A 7,871-nucleotide genomic window follows, 5' to 3' on the forward strand; every position below is an offset into this window, starting at 1 on the left:
GAAAACAGCCAGATTTCATTGTGCTCCTTAAGCAACTTTCTTACTTGGTAAATAATAACAGTAAAGTATAATATGTAATGGCCTAAAAACTATATGATTTATATTATAGTTGGATGTATATTATTAAAGCCACAGTGAAAGTTTATGAAAGGTGATTCTAATTCAAAATATACTGAAGATACAAAGTATTTGCAGAAGTTAAACTTTGGACAAGTAAACTATTCAGACTTCTTAATGGCTTCGCTTCTAGACATTTCTAAACTTCTATGCTAGCCCCAAAGAGACTAATTTCTCCTACCTAATCAATTACATATAATAAAAACACAATATGTAAAAATATATTCACTTGACATAAAAGGAGATTGATCTTCTCATTATAAAACTGTATTTTACCAAGTTTTGTCACTTCTGACACTTTATGTTAAATGTCATTAACTATGCAATTTTAATATCCTATATTATTAAATGTCAGTGGCCAAAATATAATAAGCCATCAAGATTTAGTTTTAATTTTTGTTTTTAGAATTTTTGTTTTAGAATTTTTGTTTTTAGAACAGAGGATTCAGAAAAGAAAATTAAATTCAGCTAAACATTTATTGATCAGCCACTATGTATCAAGCACTGTATTAAGCATTAAGCATACAATTTGAATAAGACCAACATGTCTTGTTTCCAGCTTTCATAGTGTTTGTATTCTGGCTGGAAAACAGAAAATAAATAAATGAAAGAGATAATCACAGATTTGCAAGAGTGCTATAGACAGAATTGAAAAGGGATTTAATACAAAGTAATTGGAGGAAGCTTCTCTTAAGAAGGATGGTAAAAGAAGGCATAGGAAGAGATGACGTTTTGGCTGAGCTTTGAATGAAAAATGAGACAGGGCCATTTTCTAACTGATCTATAAATCATTTGTGCTATATCCAGACCATATAAAATCAGCAGAAAATACATATCTGTCCTGGTTGGTTCATGCTCTTAGTGGGAGACCAGACAGCTGTTGGTTGTATCAGGTAATGAAAAATATATTGAATAGAATTTTTCTGTATTTGTTTCTGAGTCTTATTAATTACTTAGAGAATTACTTGGATTATAGAAATAAATTCATTTTTCTTAAATATGTAAATAACTCCCAGTTTTTTTTTTTAAAGATTTTATTTATTTATTTATTTGACAGAGAGAAATCACAAGTAGATGGAGAGGCAGGCAGAGAGAGAGAGAGAGGGAAGCAGGCTCCCTGCCGAGCAGAGAGCCCAATGCGGGACTCGATCCCAGGACCCTGAGATCATGACCTGAGCCGAAGGCAGCGGCTTAACCACTGAGCCACCCAGGCGCCCAATAACTCCCAGTTTAATGAGGAGCCAAATCTTAACTAAAAGTATTAAGTTTAAGAGGTGTCATACTAAAATATGGCAGCAACAATATATGCATGACATTTTAGTAGAGAAACCAAAAGTTAGTAGTATGAAATTGAGCAGAATTGAGTTTTTGTTATTACTGAATGAAATATATATGAAAATTTATAGAAAGCTATAAGGTAAGAATGAACTATCAGTGAAGATATAAGAAAATGAGACTTTGTACATCTTTAATGCTGTTAGGCATTCATTAGGCTCTTGGTGATGACTAATTAATTGAAAGAACAAAAGTAGGCAAGTGTGGACTTCACAAAACTTGTCTAAATTTTATCTGTTATCCCATACTTGTCTTGGTTACTACAATGAGATATTTTCCTTGTCATGACAGTTCAAGAACATACTGGTTGCCTATCTCATAGCTCTTCCTCACCCCCCACTCTCATTCTTGCTAAAAGAACCCCGATTTTGTGCAGATATGAAGAAGTCAAGTGCTTTGGGAAAAACTAGTCTCTTCCTCAATTACAAAGAGAGGATCATGATGTGATCTTGCCAGTGACTAATTTAGGCAGTCACATGACCCAATTCTGACCAGTGATGTTTAAAAAATAGTCTGTATTATGGTGGCAGGTTGATCGTGGGAAAAGTCTCTCTTACTGCCTAAAAGAAAAGCATGGGAGGAAACACACCAGTCCTCCATATTCTATCTCTCAGTCCTGTATTTACTTTTGATACCAGGATTTGGGGCTCATGAAAGCTTATATGGGCTAAGATCCTGAAACTAGTAGATTGGAAGGATGTAAACATCCTGGGAACATTTTGATACCCATCTGTGGAAATATCCAACATCAGGACTTTTGGTATGAGAATGAATTTTATTATTTGAATTTTACCCCCTAAAAAGGTGTTTTTGTTTTTTGTAGCTGCATATATCTTCATTCAGTGACTAGTTCTATTTTCAGGTAATATTCAATAGATTAACTGAGTGTACTCTTTTGTAATCCAAATAGCCAGTTGATTTGAAATTATAATATAGGCATGCCAAACTACTCTTCCCAGCAATGAGATGTGGTTCCACAATGCAGTGCTCCTTGAGCAGGTAAATACAAATTGTTATCATTATCCCACTGATCCTTAAAATCTTCATTGTAGAGGAAGTGCTATTTAGTTGTTCTGTCTTTTTAAAGTTTACACTGAAATTTAACAAGGGGGTATTATCTAAGATGGTGGTTCTTAAACTTGTTGTCCTTTAAAAAAACAAAAAGCCAATTATTTTACCAGCAATATGAGTTTCTTTGGGAACAGCAGAAAATTGCAATTTAAGCAAAACTATGGTGAACCCTGGACAAGCCCAGAAAACAAAAGAGAGGGGCTTGCTTTTATAGGGGAAAGGAGGAAGCTAGAAGGTCTATTACAGCTTCCCATTGGCTGAGTGTGGTAATTTCCCATTAGCGGAGCTACTGCTAGTCAAAGAGAAATTCTTCTGTCCTCCCACCTCCTAGGTAAAGTAAGCTTCTTCCTGTTGGGGAATGCAAACTATGCTTCTTATTGTGAGTGGTAGTGCACAAAAGCTCCCCACTCCAGGGCTTCCTGACTCAATTTTAAATGAGGTTTCCTTTAATTTACTTTCACAAGGCTTTTAGCCTCAGGACCCCTTTAAATACAAATGGCTAACAGACACATGAAAAAATGTTCATTATCATTAGCCATCAGGGAGATTCAAATCAAAACCACATTGAGATTCCACCTTACACCAGTTAGAATGGCCAAAATCAACAAGACAGTAAACAACAAGTGTTGGAAAGGATGTGGAGAAAGGGGAACCCTCTTACACTGTTGGTGGGAATGCAAGTTGGTGCAGCCCCTTTGGAGAACAGTGTGGTGATTCCTCAAGAAATTAAAAATAGAGCTACCCTGTGACCCTGCAATTGCACTACTGGGTATTTACCCCAAAGATACAGATGTAGTGAAAAGAAGGGCCATCTGTACCCCAATGTTCATAGCAATGATGGCCACAGTCACCAAACTGTGGAAAGAGCCAAGATGCCCTTCAAAGGACTCCATATACAATGGAGTATTACGCCTCCATCAGAAAGGATGAATATCCAACTTTGGTAGCAACGTGGACGGGACTGGAAGAGATTATGCAGAGTGAAATAAGCCAAGCAGAAAGAGTCAATTTTCATATGGTTTCACTTACTTGTGGAACATAAGGAATAACACGGAGGACATTGGGAGAAGGTGAGGAGAAGTGAGTTGGGGGAAATCAGAGGGGAGACAAACCATGAGAGACTGTGGACTCTGAGAAACAAACAGGGTTTTGGAGGGGTGGGGGGTGGGTGAGCCTGGTGGTGGGTATTAAGGAGGGTAGGTATTGCATGGAGCACTGAGTGTGGTGCATAAACAATGAATTTTTGGATCACTGAAAAAAAAATAATAAAATTAAATTTTAAAAATCATTGAGAATAATTACTTCAAAATGAAAAGTTAAATGAAAATTATTGAAGACCCCAAAGACCTTTAGCTTATGTTGATTATATCTATCAATAGTGTCTTTATTAAAAATTAAACTGAGCAAATTGTAAACTATATGTTTATTAATTCCTTTAAAATAACAATTACCCTTTGCATATTAACATGAAATATGTATTCATATAAAAGTGACTATATTTTCCAGAACTATTTTCTTTTGCAGATTTCTTTAATGTCTTGCTTAATAAAAGATGACTGGATTCTCATGTCTGTTCTGCATTCAATCTGTTGCAATATGTTGCCTTCATTGAAGTGAAGGGAGAAAATTCGGTCTCCACAAACAGGTATGTTAGGAAAAGGAAGCATTATGTGAACCCTTAACTGCATTCTAGGGACACCCCAGGAGTCCTGCACGCTTAATGAAGCACCGATCTGAGATAACAGAGACTACACTGACTTGACAGGACTTTGAGAAGTCATGTTGTTTTGTTTTTCATCAGCGGGTAGTTACAAACAAACACTGGCAGATTAGGAGAGTTAGAGCTAAGTCTGTATTTCCTCCAGAAAATTTTACTCTCCATAATCGTAATAAATGGAGCTGGGTATTATATTAACCAATCAGATTTTTCTTATATTTAAAAATTACTGAAGGCATGGGCCCCTGGGTGGCTCATCGGTTAAGCGTCTGCTTTCAGTTCTGGTCCTGATATCAAGGTCCTGGGAAGGACTCAGAGGGGAGTGTGCTTCTCCTTCTCCCTCAACCCCTCCCCACTGCTTGTTCTGTCTTTCAAATAAATAAATAAATTCTTTAAAATCTTCTAAAAAATAATTGAAGGCAAATTCAGGAAAAGACTGAAATGAGAAGATGTGAGCTCAGAATTAATTATGCAATCTTATGTCTGATAATCGTTAGTGTTCTCCACTAATTCTGGAATGCTCATCCTGGATATATAGCAGGATGCCCTCCCTGCCCCTTGAAGTCAGGTGTGGCCATGTGATTTCTTTAGCCAGTGATATATGAGTGGAAGTGAAAAGTCTCATTTCTGATCAAAGTCACAAGAACAAATAAGCAATCTGTCACTTTCCTCTCCCTCTTGTCCAGATGGAGGGGATTCCATCAGCTGAATAAGAAAGATAGGGAGCAGGACCGTCTGCTGAAGTAAAACCACCCTTGTGGTTTTAAACTAGTGAGATTTTGGAATTGTTTGCTCCTGTAGGATAACTCAGCCTATGTTGCCTAATTCCTTTTACTTTATGATCCATTAAAGAAAAATGCCATAAAAGCAAACAGTATAGTCATAAAATTCTGCATTTAACAAGTTGAAATACTAGATGAGGATTGTATCTCTTTTGACCAAGATTCATAGGGAAAGAAAAATATTTAATGTGATCTTTGAAGCAAATTATAATCACCAAAACAATACCAAATTAGGATGAATTACTAATGTTACCATAGGCAACATTTTGGAGTTATTTTTACAAAAAGAATTTTCGTTCATCCACAGAAATATTCATCACCTAAAGTTATGTGAAGCCTCTGCTAGGCTCTAGAGTGAGACATTGATGGGATCCACCCTTATGAAATGAATCATTTCCTGAAAACTTTATAGAAATTATTAGTCTAAGTCAGATCTTAGCCCCTTATTTAAGAAAAAAAAAAAAAAAAAAACCTTTTGTTTTATGACACATAGTAGAAAAACTTGAATTAGCAGTGACTTAAACAAAATGGATGTTTATTTTTTTCTTGCATAAAGTTTACTAGATAGATATTCCAGGGTTGGTATGATAGCTTTTAAAAAAAAATTTATTTATTTATTTATTTTTATTTAGAATGCCAGTGGGGAGAAGAGAAGCAGGCAAGGGAGAGAGAGAATCTCAAGTAGACTCCACACTGAGCGCAGAGCCTGATGTGGGGCTCCATGTCATATCCCTGAGATCATGACCTGAGGTGAAATCAAAAGTTGCCGCCTTAACTGACTGAGCCACCCAGTCGCCCTGTGAGAGTTTTTTTTAATGAAGGACCCACATGGGTTCCTTCTGTCTCTCTGTGCCATCATCCCTAGGACATAAATTTTGTGTTTTTTTTGCACAGGATAGCTGGTGGAAATCCAAACATCAATTTACACTGCAGGCAATATTTTGTTAGAAGAGACAAAGAAGAAGGGAAAAAGGGCCAAAGGCATATTTTAAAGAGGTGTCTTGGAAGTTGTTCTGTAATTTTTCCTTTTAGGCTCTTTGATCAGAATTTAGCCATATAGCCACACCTAGCTGCAAGGAAAGCTAGAAAGCACAGCTTTTATTGTGAGCAACCCTGTCCCTACCTAAAAACCAGGAGGTTTGTTACCAAGAGAGAATGGATATTGGAGTAGTAACTAACAGATTGTGTCACACTCTTCCACATCAGGTACAACTTAAAACTACTTTCAAGAAATTTAATCAGAAGAATAATTCATAAAACAGTTCATTCCCTTCTTCATCATTACAAGTTCAGTGGACTCTGGGAGTCTGGAGCTATCTTGCTTTTGATCATAGCACTGGGTATAGTTTGAAAGCAAGTTTTCTCTAAGTTTCAAAGGTGAGATGGCAGGATGAATTGTTCTCTTAGGATCACCCTTAATCACTTAATGCTAACTGTAGAATATTATATCCAGGAGGCAATCTTTTGGCCATGGTATATTTATTTTTTAATAACCTTTAATATTGTATCATTTCAAACTTACGAAAAGATTGCAAGGCTCCTATATTGTATGCTCTTTACCCAGGTTCACCAGTTGTTAAACATTTTGTCCCACTTGATTTATTGTTTTCTTGTCATACACCCCGCTACCCCTTCCCGGATTTTTTTCTCAATTATTTAAGAGTAAGTTGCAGACTTCATGCTCTTTTATGCCTAAATAGTTTGTGTGCATATGTTAAAATCAAGGACAATTTCTTTTGGAAACAAAGCACAATTAACAAAATCAGGAAATTCTACATTGATACAATAACTATTATCTAATCCCCAGTCAATACTCAAATGTCACTAATTATCCCAGTTATGCCTTTTATGCCTGTATTTCTTTTCCTGGCCTAGGATCCAATCCAGAATCATGCACTGAATTTAGCTTGCCTGTCACTTTATTCCTCTTTAATCTGTGGCAGTCCCTCCGTCTTGCTTTCTCTTTTATGACCTTAGCATTTTTTAGAACAATTATTTTGTAGAAGTCTCCACAAATTGGGGGTATCTGACATTTCCTCATGATTAATTCGGGTTATGCAGATTTTGGGGGTATAACTCAGCAGTGATGTTTTATATCTTTTAGGGCAATCTAATAGGTGGTACACGGTATGACTTTGTCTCATTATTTGTGATATTAAACTTAATCACTTCCTTAAAGTAGTATTTGCCAGGTTTCCCCATTGTGAAGTTATTTTCCCTTTATAATTAATAAGTAGCTATGGGGAAATACTTTGAGGCTATATAAACACCCTGTTTCTCACTAAATGTTCACCAATGGTTTTGGAATCCGCTGATGATTCTTGCCTAAATTAATTACTATGATGATGGTTTCAAAATGACAACTTCTTGCACCATCATTCCTTCGACCTGTATTAATTGGCATTTTAGGCCATAGTGTTTTGATTTTTTTTTTTTTAATCCAGATATTCTATTATTCAGAATTCTGTTTGATATTTAAGTCTGTGGGCATGGAAAGGATAAAGCAATCCATGGTTTTGTAAACAAAGTGTCTTAGTTTAGGCCTATTTGACAAATTGCCATAGACTGGGAGGCTTATAAACAATAGAAATATATTTTGTACAGCTCTGGAGACTAGAAATCTGAGATCAAGGTGCCAGCATGGTTAGGTTCTGGTGAGACCCTCCTTCCTGTTGGCAGACTGCCATCTTCCTGTATCCTCACATTGAGGAAAAAGTTGGGGATCTCTCTAAGGTCTCCTTTATCAGGGCACTCATCCCATTCTTGAGAGCTCCATCTTATGAACTAATCACTTCCCCAAAGCCCCATTTCCTAACAGCAGCACATTGAGGGGTTAGGATTTCAACGTA

Source organism: Mustela nivalis (assembly GCF_964662115.1).
Source record: "Mustela nivalis genome assembly, chromosome: 5".
In the NCBI taxonomy this organism is placed as follows: Eukaryota; Metazoa; Chordata; class Mammalia; order Carnivora; family Mustelidae; genus Mustela; species Mustela nivalis.